Below are 12,597 nucleotides of genomic sequence, written 5' to 3'. Positions count from 1 at the left end.
ATTGGGATCTGGCTCCTGCTTCAGTTCCCAGCTGAAGGCTGGACCCATGAGGAAGGTCGAGTCCTGCTCACTTTCCTCTTTTCCCCTCTTTCCTTCATCCTACCAAATTTTGCATAGATCTGTATATTCCTTTCCAGTGGTCAGGGACTCCTTCCCACTATCAGGTGTTGTTTTGTGAGATCCTCTATGTCTGAAGGTGTATTCATGATCAGCTTTTTTTTTTTTTTTTAAGCATGGATTTATCCATCTTAGTCTGTCAGTACCTGCAGTGGAGTGAATACATCTTGCTCATTTTGTGTGTTCACCAAGACTTGGTGTAGACAGCCTAATGTCATAGATGGGAAGAATGTGGAACATGAAGTCTACAGGCTTGTGTTTTGTTTTATTTTTAAGATGGTATTTTTAAATTGAAGTATAGTTGATTTACAAGGTTATATTAGTTTCAGACCTACAACAAAGTGATTCAGTTACACACATAATCTTTTTTAGATCATTTTTCATTGCAAGTAATTATATAGGCTTGTGCTAAGAGTTCAGTTCTGGCACTGATAAGATGTGGAACCACAGGCAAGCTTGTGACCACTCTCCATTTCCTCATTTATGAAATGAGCACAATAAATCTTATCTCACAGTGTTAAATGATACAGCAAATACAAAGTATACACTAAAGTTTGTAGGTTACACACTAAAGTGTCTGATGCTGAGTACATATGGGCTCCGTTTCCTTGCTCTCTGTGGCCTGGACACTGTTCCCATCAGCCTAGGGAACATCTCCAAACCACTAAAGGGACAGTCTTGTCATAACCACATCTTTTAAAATTTTTCATTAGGAGAGAGGAAGCTTCACCAGTTAGAAAAATGAAAAGCCCTTGTTCAGTAGACTTGTTCATACGTTCATTCATTCACAAAATGTTCTTGAACACCTAATGTATCTGAGGTATAGACTTAGGAACTCAAGATACAGCCTTCCTTGACCACAGACAAAAACCCTCACCTAGATGGAGATTGCATTCTAGTGGGATGGAGGCAGACAAGCAAACAAACAAATAGGCAAACTACATAAAAGTGGTGATGAATGTCATGGAGAAAACTACATCAGGAAGGTTAGATGAGAAATGCAAGATTTAGTGAAATAATTTGGATCTTAAATAGTCCAGGCACATCTCAGAGGATTATGTAGGGAAACTGAGAAATTTCTATTGAGTTGAAAGACCCAAAGAGGGAAAATAAATTCTGCCCTTTCCCAGTCTTCATGATCCCCTAGACATTATGTTCTTCAAGACAAGAAACTGTCTTCTTACTATGTATTCCCAGGCCCGAACATACGAGTTCATTTCAGTTCAGTCACTCAGTCGTGTCCGACTCTTTACAACCCCGTAGACTGCAGCATGTCAGGCCTACCTGTCCATCACAAACTCCTGGGGTTTACTCAAACTCACGTTGATTAAGTTGGTGATGCCATCAAACCATCTCATCCTCTGGCATCCCCATCTCCTCCCAACTTCAATCTTTCCCAGCATCAGGGTCTTTTCCAATGAGTCTGCATCAGGTGGCCAAAGTATTGGAGTTTCAACTGCAGGTTCAGTTCTTCCAGTGATTATTCAGGAATGGTTTCCTTTAGGATGGACTGGTTGGATCTCCTTACTATCCAAGGGACTCTCAAGAGTTTTCTCCAACAGCCACAGTTTAAAAGCATCAATTCTTCAGTGTTCAGCTTTCTTTATAGTCCCACTCTCACATCTATACATGACTACTGGAAAAACCATAGCCTTGACTAGACGGACCTTTTTTGGTAAAGTAATGTCTCTGCTTTTTAATATGCTGTCTAGGTTGGTCATAACTTTCCTTCCAAGGAGTAAGTGTCTTTTAATTTCATGGCTGAAGTCACCATCTGCAGTGATTTTGGAGCCCCCAAAAATAAAGTCTGCCACTGTTTCCACTGATACCCTATCTATTTGCCATGAAGTGATGGGACCAGATGCCATGATCTTAGTTTCCTGAATGTTGAGTTTTAAGCTAACTTTTTCACTCTCCTCTTTAACCTTCATCAAGAGGCTGTTTAATTCTTCTTTAATTTCTGCCATAAGGTTTGTGTTATCTGCATATTTGAGGTTATTGATGTTTTTCCCAGCAATCATGATTCCAGCTTGTGCTTCATCCAATCTGGCATTTCTTATGATGTACTGTTATATAACTTAAATGAGCAGGGTGACAATACACAGTCTTGACATACTCCTTTCCCTATTTGGAACCAGTCTGTTGTTCCATGTCCAGTTCTAACTGTTGTTTTCTGACCTGCATACAGATTTTTCAAGAGGCAGGTCAGATGGTCTGGTCTTCCCATCTCTTTAAGAAGTTTCCACAGTTTGTGGTGATCCACACAGTCAAAGGCATTGGCATAGTCAATAAAGCAGAAGTAGATATTTTTGGAACTCTCTTGCTTTTTCAATGATCCAGAGAATGTTGGATATTTGATCTCTGGTTCCTCTGCCTTTTCTAAAACCAGCTTGAACATCTGGAAGTTCACGATTCATCTACTGTTGAAGCCTGGCTTGGATAATTTTGAGCATTACTTTACTAGTGTGTGAAATTGGTGCATTTGTATGGTGGTTTGAGTATTCTTTAGCATTGTGTTTCTTTGGGATTGGAATGTAAACTGGCCTTTTTCAGTCCAGTCCAGTGGGCACTACTGAGTTTTCCAGATTTGCTGGCATATTGAGTGCAGCACTTTCACCACATCATCTTTTAGGATTTGAAATAGCTCAACTGGAATTCCATCACCTCCACTAGCTTTGTTCATGGTGATGCTTCCTAAGGCTCACTTGACTTGGCATTCCAGGATGTTTGGCTCTAGGTGAGTGATCATACCATCTTGATTATCTGGTCATGAAAATCTTTTTTGTATAGTTCTTCTGTGTATACTAAGCACTCAATAATTGTTTGTTGATCCAAACTGAGCTTCAGACGTCTCTCAGGAGTCAATGTACTCCTTGCCACCTGAAATATGTGTTTGTGCTATCCAGTCTACCTGAATGCTTCAATTTGATAGGTAGTAAGCACCAAGACTGCAGACTGTTTATTGATTTGATTAATAATAATAGTGGAATGGCAACCAAAGTGACATTAATATAATGTGGAGGGGAATGAACACCAGAATTGAAATGTTCTTGTGCATCTAGACAATTTTACTACTGAAAGAGGAATTTGGTTTTCTTTCCCTGTTTTCTGTCTTTTCTGTCTTCCTCAGTAATCAACACTGAAATGCCATTGATAAGTCTGAAAGGCAAAGGCAGGATTTTAAGGAGGAGCTTAGAGTTTCTTTTACAGTAGCAAGATATTAGTTGCTAGTTTGAAGAACTCAGTGATAATAGAAGAAAGTAGAGGAGAGAATAGAATAAGGGATGTGAGGGCTTCATGTGCGAGGAATAAATCTACCCTCAAAATCAAGGTAATTGGCCAGCTCTCTCTTTCTGTGTGGTTAAGATGGTGGCCTTGTTTTAACTTCTGTTATTCATTCAGTAAATCATTTATTATAATTTATTCAGTAAATATTTATTGACCACCTACCATATACTCTACTAAGCACTCAAGAGTGCATAATCTTTGTTTCTGTGAGGTAAAGAATTTGGCTGACCTTTGTCCCTGTTTTGGGGGAGATAATTACTTAACCACTGGGATTTCCTGACTGACATGAGTGTCTTTGTTATTCATAGCAGGGCTTTTAGACCATAAACCTAATAGTTTATGCTAATAAGGTGGCTCAGGACAGGAGCTGGCCAGGCCAGGAAACCAACCATGTGATTAGAGGATTGAGGCTTTGAGACGTCTCATATTTCCTGTGGAGTGAAGGGCTCAGAATTAAACTCAACCATGTAGCCAATGATTCAATCAGGGGGGCCTAAGGAAGCCTCAATCAAGTTTCCCTGGATGGCTGTACTCTGTGTATTGATGCAGACTGATGTGCCATGAAGGTAATGCATACCTGCGGGTGATAAAAACTTCTCATTTGGAGCCCTCCCATACTTTACCCCATGTGTGCCTTCTTTTATTTGTTCTGAATTGTATTCTAATAATAAATGTAACTTTTCCCTGAATTCTGTGAGTTGACCTAGTGAATTATGAAGCCTGAGGGAGTTCACAGGGACCTCTGATTTCTAGACAGCTAGTCAGAAGTGAGGGTGGCCCCAGGGACCCTGAACTTGTGACTGGTATCTAGAGTAGTGAGGGCAACCTGGTGAAGGACTGTGCCCTTAACTGCGAAATTTGGATTAACTCCAGGTAGTCTCTCAAGTTGCTCAGAACCTAGCTCAGTTCTGTTCAGTTCAGCTCAGTCGCTCAGTCATGTCCGACTCTTTGTGACCCCATGAATCGCAACACACTGTAGAATGTAGGGAGAGCAAACATAACGCCATGACAAAAGGCAGAAGCAGGAAGACCAGGCCCTCACCCTGGCAACTAAGGCGACTATCAGGTCACCAAGTCACAACCAGTCAGAGACTATCAGGCCACCCAGATACAGCCAATCAGAACTTGTTTACGGAAAGATCCCGCGCGCGCGAATGTCTGACCAATGAAAAGACCCCCGCGAACATGTAACCAATCCGCTTCGCTAAATGACCCCTGCTTATGTTTGAAATTGGATGTTCTATAAATATGGGTAGAAAACCGGGCTCGGGGCTCTCAGCCTGTGCGCCACTGCGTTGGACACAGCGGGGGCCCTAGCTCGAGCTAGCAATAAACTCCCTTCTTGCGTTTTGCATTGTCTCTTGGTAGCTTTCTCTCTTCCCGCTCGGGGATTCGGACATCGGGCATAACACACACCAGGCCTCCCTGTCCATCACCAACTCCCGGAGCTTACTCAAACTCATGTCCATCGAGTCTGTGATGCCATCCTGCCATATCATCCTATGTCGTCCCCTTCTCCTCCTACCCCCAATCCCTCCCAGCATCAGGGTAATGAAAAAAATCATATTCACAATACAGTGAGAAAGCTGTTTTTTCACACTGTTACTGAGTCCAAGCTCACTCAACTTGGCACATGACCGGCCAATAAACCTGAGAAACAAGGTATTGAGGCAAGGAATATGACTTTATTCAGAAAGAGTGCTGACTAAGAAGATGGCAGACTAATGTCTCAAATTAACCATCTTATTGGGATCTGGATGCCTGGTTTTTTCATAGAATAGAGATAAGAAAGGTGAGGAAATAAAGTAAAACAAGACAGAATGGAGAGGGAAAGGCAGTGAGGAAGTAAAAATGGCCATCCGTCTTGCAATACACATCTGGATGTCCAGTCTTCTGAAAGAGATGTGTTAATTTCTTCTTTCCTGCAGCCATTCACAGGTGGGCAGGGTCAGATGATCTCCCTGTGACCTGAGCAAAGGCTTATTAGTTTAACAATCAGGTAGAGGGTTTGGGTTCTCAGAGGCAGGCCATTATGTATGATTACAATAACAAAAGCAATGAAAAACAAGTCAGAGTTCCAACATGGAGACAGAATTGACTCTTCTCTGCAACAACAAATGTAGCTTTAGTCATGAAGAGCAAGGTAGGTACCATCCAACTCATTGAGGATAATCAGAGATATCTTTCAGGGCAAAGTGAAATTTCAGCTGCATTCAAGGACAAATAGTAATTGGTAAATCAAGGCAAAAACAGACGATCATGAGACAACTTTCAAACATCCTATATTATCTAATAATTATAATAATAACAGCAACAGTAGTAACAACTAAAAGTTCTTGGATTATTTTAATGTGAAAGTACTTTATGTTCATTGACTCATTTAATCCCCACAACAACTTTGTCAGGAAGGTTTTGCTGGGGTTTCTTTTTTCTGGTGAAGTCTGTGAGACTTTGGTATACAATTTGGCCAAACACACAGTAGTAAGTTGGCATTCATGTACTTTGCATTTTGATTTCTGTTTAGAACTCAATATTTATGTGGGCTTCCCTGGTGATCCAGATGTTAAAGAATCTGCCTGCATTGCAGGAGACTCAGGTTCAATCCCTGGGTCAGGATGATCCCATGGAGAAAGGAACAGCCACCTACTCTAGTATTCTTGCCTGGAGAATCTCTTGGACAGAGGAACCTGGGAGGTCCATTCAGTCACAAAGAGTCAGACAAAACTGAGCTACTAACACTATACTACAAATTCCCTGTGTTGTATCTCTGATCCCCAACGTGATGGTATTTGAAGGTGGGAACTTTGGGAATTAATTAGGGTTAGATAAGCACATGAGGGTGGAGCCCTTAAAATGGGATTAGTGCCCTGATTAGAAGAAATATGAGAAAGTTCTCTCTCTTTCTCTCTCTCTCCATGCATATGCACTGAAGTAAGCCTTTATTTTTTGGGCTCCAAAATCACTGCAGATGGTGATTGCAGCCATGAAATTAAAAGACACTTACTCCTTGGAAGGAAAGCTATGACCAACCCAGATAGCATATTAAAAAGCAGAGACATTACTTTGCCAACAAAGGTCCGTCTAGTGAAGGCTATGGTTTTTCCAGTGGAAACTTTCCCATAGAAGTTTGCAACAAGGGGCAAATTGTCTGAACATCAAAAGATTATTGCTAATTAAGGAAAATCAGATATCTCCAGTTAAGAGACTTAGTGCTTTTCTATGTATAAGAAGAGAAAAGAGCCCGGGCTTACTGAAATAATTCCTCTAAAATGCATCTCAGTTATCTGGAACCATCACCTTATGATAGCTTATGGTGAAAGGTGTCATATTCATGATCTCCAGAGTTCCCTTTGGGCCCAGGGACCAAACTTGACCACTCAAGAGCTTTTGTGCAGCAGAGTTCTATTAAAGTGAAAAAGGGACAGAGAAAGATTCTGACATAGATGACAGAAGGGGAGAGTGCCCCCACTCACTAATCTTATCAACTCCTTATATACTTTTACCAGACTTAGTCCCAACATACATACATTTTAAATTAACAAGATTAGAACTAACAATAGAAAGGTTTTACCAGACCCACTCCCACAATATACATCTTAAGATAACAAGATTAGTCAGAAAGTTCTTCTTAAGGAGAAACAGGTCCTCCAGGAAGATACCTTGTTATATTGACTAAGACAAACCAATGTAGGAAAAAAGTTTGTCCTTTTCTCCTTGAGGGCCCCAGACCCCTGTCTCCTTCTCAAGAGCTCCAGATCCCTTTCCCCTCCTCAGGGACCCTGAATTTCTTATCAACCTGCCTAGGAATTGACTCTCACCTGCATTTTTTGTCCCCTGAGTTCCTCAGAGTCACAGTAGGGAGTGCTGGCACCTCAGTGGCTGCTGGATAGCAAGCATTGTTTTTCATTGGCATTCTCCAGGCTCAAAATTCATATTTGGAGGATCAGAATAGCTGATGGCTGTGACATCCTTGGTTATCGTTATGACAGGAAATCATTTCACAATCTGCCCACATGGTAGGAATTCGACCGCTATTTGGGAGACATTGTATGAGCATTTTTTGTCCCACCATACTGGGAAACTTCAGAATGTCTGGCTCTAGGTGAGTGATCACACCATCGTGATTACCTGGGTCATTAAGATCCTATTTGTATAGTACGTCAGTGTATTCTTGCCACCTCTTCTTAATATCTTCTGCTTCTTTTAGGTCCATACCATTTATGGCCTTTATTGTGCCCATCTTTGCATGAAATGTTCCCTTGGTATCTCTAAGTTTCTTGAAGAGATCTCTAGCCTTTCCCATTCTATTGTTTTCCTCTATTTCTTTGCATTGATCATTGAGGAAGTCTTTCTTATCTCTCTTTGCTATTATTTAGAAATATGCATTCAAATGGGTATACCTTTCGTTTTCTCCTTTGCCTTTCACTTCTCTTCTTTACTCAGCTATTTGTAAGGGCTCCTCAGACAACCATTTTGCCTTTTGAAATTTCTTTTTCTTGGGGATGGTTTTCATCATCCCTAACAAAGGTTCATATAATCAAAACTATGGCTTTTCCAGTAGTCATGTATGGATGTGACAGTTGGACCATAAAGAAAGTTGAGCACCAGAGAATTGATGCTTTTGAACTGTGTTGTTGGAGATGACTCTTGAGAGTCCCTTGAACAGCAAGGAGATCAAACCAGTCAATCTTAAAGGAAGTCAGTCCTGAATATTCATCAGAAGAACTGATGCTGAAGCTGAAGCTCCAATACTTTGGCTACCTTATGCGAAGAGCTTAGACATTGGAAGAGATTCTGATGCTTGTAAAGATTGAAGGCAGGAGGAGAAGGGGACGACAAAGGACGAGATGGTTGGCATCACCTATTCGACCTGAGTTTCAGCAAGCTCTGAGAGTTGGTGATGGACAGGGAAGCCTGGCGTACTGTAGTCCATGGGGTCTCAAAGACTTGGACATGACTGAGCGACTGAACTGAACTGCTGGGAGACCCATCTCAGATCAAGTGAAGGTTCTCGTTGATGTGTCACTCTAAGGTGTTAGTTTCTGAGTTAGATCTGTTGATAGATAATAAAAGGTTCTCTAAATCCTCTATTTTCAAATCTATTAGGATCCAGAAGATATTTCCCTTGTTGCTTCTTCCCATACCTAGAATCACACTATTAAGCAATTATTTATTGTATATAAAACTATATAGCTAATCAATTACTTTAAGTCACCTAGTTACCATTACATTTTTTGGAGGTCTGGTTACTCACTATAAGAGACAATAATCTTATAACATAGATATAAGTAATGTCGCTAGTAACACTGGCAAATTCAAAGTGTGCCAGAGAGACAAAGGCATAAACAATTTGAAAACAATAAATTAAAACAATTATTGGTATAACCAGTTGTAATCCAGTTGTAGTAAACCATCAAGTCCAAAGGAGAGTTAGCTGGAAAAGCCAAATTTTGGCAGGATCAGGTAGAAAGGAAAAGATAAATGCTTCATCTTTGCTTACAAAAGGATACTTTATCCATTTGTAGGTCACAGCATAACAGAAAAAAAAGTTTACTGGAAAATGGACTTAAGTTAGTATGTTTTTTAAAGTCAGAGTTATAAATCATTTTTATCAATTCATCTAGTCCCAGGTAATCGATTCCTTTTCATCTGCATGAAATAATCAGATTTTTTTTTTTTTTTTCATTACAATTTGTCATTTGTTACTCAGTTCAGGGGAATTACCTAAAGGCTATCAGAAACACAACTATTTAAAAGTTCTTTTTATGAGTCTTCTTGTAAACCTTCATTTCGTAAAAACAGTGTAAAATTATGATAATCTATAAAGGACAAAAGAAAATAGCATTATTAAAGACTTAAGTATGGCAGTTATATTTCCAGTTTTTTAAGGAATATCCACACTCTTCTCCATAATGGCTGTACTAGTTATACACAATGGAATATTACTCAGCCATTAAAAAGAATGCATTTGAATCAATTCTAATGAGGTGGGTGAAACTGGAGCTTATTATACAGAGTGAAGTAAGTCAGAAAGAAAAACACCAATACAGTATACTGATGCATATATATGGAATTTAGAAAGATGGTAATGATGACCCTATATGCGAGACAGCAAAAGAGACACAGATGTAAAGAACAGTCTTTTGGACTCTGTGGGAGAAGGTGAGGGTGGGATGATTTGTGAGAATAGCACTGAAACATGTATATGTGAAACAGATCGTCAGTCCAGGTTCAATGCATGAGTCAGGGTGCTCAGGGCTGGTGCACTGGGATGACCCTTGCAGGATGGGATGGGGAGGGAGGTGGGAGGGGGTTCAGGATGGGGAACACATGCACACCTATGGCTGATTTATGTCAGTGTATGGCAAAAACTACTACAATATTGTAAAGTAATTAGCCTCCAATTAAAATAGATAAATTAATTTTTTAAAAAGACAAGTAAAATGCAATTAGGAGGAAACTTGAATATTTCTGTAACATATTACATTTTAGGATAATCACTAGAATTATAACTGATAACATTTTATCAGGACATATAAAATATTAAGGTTTCCATATAAAGTTTTGTAGTGTCTATATTAATCACATTTATCCATATATTACAACCCCAAATTAACCTCCAATCATTTGACAATGCTTCTGAATTAAAAATACCAAATAAACTTAGTTTAACATTCCTCTATCAGATGTCTCAGAGATGTTTTATCGAAGCATCCATCTGAGACTCAGCTGGAAGCTAAAAGAGCCTAGTTAGATTTTGTTATTTGGGAAGTTTGTTAGAAACATCAAAAAAATTTTAAAACACCACAGGATTATAAGTCACTTAAACAATGCTCATTTAACTAAAATCATAAAACAACCAAAGGAAACAAATGCAGAAACTCACACAGTTTGTCATCAAAAAGGAGCACTTTCAACAGAGAAGCCAAACTAGTTGTTCACTAAATCACAAAAAAATATACCTAGACATGTTCAATTCAAATTCAGTCAATCTTGACTATACATAAAACCCTTTCCTTCAGGATTTCTCTCCATACTCTCATCACTTTCAATATTCAGTCTGTTTCTCATTTTCCATCCAAATACAGTCAACCATTCTTTCTGTTTCCTCAATGAACTGTAATTTCATTCCTCATACCTTCTTTACTGAAAACATACCTTCTACTTTTTACTGTATACTGAAATGTTACTGTATTATTCTTAATCACTTTAATTACATGTTTAAATTAGAATCCTCAACTCTTAAAACCTTAATTTTTAGTAAAGCTAAGAAGTAAGCAATTTTGAGCTAGCTTTATGTTGATGTTGATTGGTGAACATAAACAGCAGTCATTATTTCTTAAAGCATTTGTTTTCTTATAGAGAGTATCTCAGATGATAGCAAAAATTTTCATTACTATTCCCAAATATCTTTAGGTTTTCTAATTAGCAATTGATGCCTCCATATCTTTTAGCTATTTAATAAATTTTCATCTCTTAAATTAACACAGTTCTAGAATTTTAAATTGCCAAATATCTTTAAATATCATTTTAAGTACACTTTAAAGATTTTATTCCAAAGTTATTTCATGTACATCTACTTAAAATTTCACCATGTTATTTTTATTGCAAGTTATCTAATAAGGTCTTATGTATTAAACCTCATATAATAATCTTGACAACATGTCACATTAATTGGATCAACAAACTTAAGTATTAATGACAAGTATCAACTTAATGTTGAATATTTCCCAGTTCACATGAATCTGAAAGCCATTTTGGCCAGTTTCTGTAAATACAGGCTCTTTTCATTAAAATTGAATAGCGCTCTTTATAAACTTAATTTTGATAGTACTTTTTATAAGTAGAGATATCTCATGTGTATAATGTGTGAAAGTAAAAGTTGCTTAGTCATGTCCGACTCTTTGCAACCCCATGGACTATATAGTCCAGGGAATCCTCCAGGCCAGAATACTGAAGTGAGTAGCCTTTCCCTTCTCCAGGGGATCTTCCAAACCCAGGGATTGAATCCAGGTCTCCCGTATTGTAGGTGGATTCTTTACCGGCTGAGCCACAAGGGAAGCCCAGGAATACTGGAGTGGGTAGCCTATCCCTTCTCCAGCAGATCTTCCCAACCCAGGAATTAACCGGGGGTCTCCTGTATTGTAGGCGGATTTTTTACCAACTGAGCTATCAGGGAAGCCTTACATGTATATAGACATAAACAGGCAAACTAGAGATTGCGTGGCTTAATTAAAAATTTTATATGAATCATATATTACAATATAAATCTACTAGTTTACAAACAGAGTACATTAAAGTTACTTGCAAGGATGACTAAAACTTACTATCTATAATTTTGGCTAAGGGACCATTTCCAGTGGTTTGAATTTTAACACTGCCTTTGTTTTTCTCTTGGCTTTAGATTTTGCCTGTTTGAGCTAATTCAGGTCCCTGTGGCCAGCATTTATATTTCTGGTTTTTTAGACACTTGCAAGACAAAGACAATTACTTTTAGTTTCCCAAAGAAGAGTTCTAGTTGTGTCACCTAAATTTACTAAAGTCAGTCACAATATTTCTAACTAAACTAAAACTTATTATATGAATTGTAGGTTCTAGAAATTTAGAGTTTAATTTATCGTGCCTTTAATGGTTTACTTGAGGCATTCAGCAAAGATCTTTCTCAGTTTACAAATTAAATCAATGCCAAATCACTATTTTTATTTTTATTGGCCCTTGCATGTTAGTTCTCCGTTTTTATGTATTTGTATGGCTCAGGTAACCTATTTGTTTCCTCAGTATGTTTAGTTAATATTTCATGTGTTTGCTCAGTCACTAAGTTGTGTGCAACCCTTTGAAACCCCATGACTGTAGCCTGCCAGTCTCCTCTCTCCATGGGATTTTTTATTTGTGAGAAACTATATGTCTTGTCTATTCCACAATAAAAAAATAAAATTAAAATAATTAAATAAAAATAAGTAAATATGAACTAAATTAAAAAAATAAAAAAGAACTAAAGAACCTCTTGATGAAAGTGAAAGAGTAGAGTGAAAAAGTTGGCTTAAAGCTCAACATTAAGAAAACTAAGATCATGGCATCTGCTCCCATCACTTCATGGCAAATAGATGGGGAAACAATGGAAACAGTGACAGACTTATTATTTTGGGCTCCAAAATCACTGCAGATGGTGACTGCAGTCAAAAAATTAAAAGG

The 12,597-nt window shown here is 38.4% G+C and overlaps 1 protein-coding gene across 4 annotated transcripts in view; it reads left to right on the top strand.

Moving 5' to 3' along the window:
* CA10 (carbonic anhydrase 10) overlaps positions 1–12,597 on the top strand; it is a 791,040-nt gene that overhangs the window by 394,294 nt on the left and 384,149 nt on the right. The gene's annotated exons all lie outside the window — the stretch shown is intronic.

The sequence above is a fragment of the Odocoileus virginianus genome, chromosome 17 (assembly GCF_023699985.2).
Source record: "Odocoileus virginianus isolate 20LAN1187 ecotype Illinois chromosome 17, Ovbor_1.2, whole genome shotgun sequence".
In the NCBI taxonomy this organism is placed as follows: domain Eukaryota; kingdom Metazoa; phylum Chordata; class Mammalia; order Artiodactyla; family Cervidae; genus Odocoileus; species Odocoileus virginianus.
This window is presented reverse-complemented; position numbering and strand designations above follow the sequence as displayed.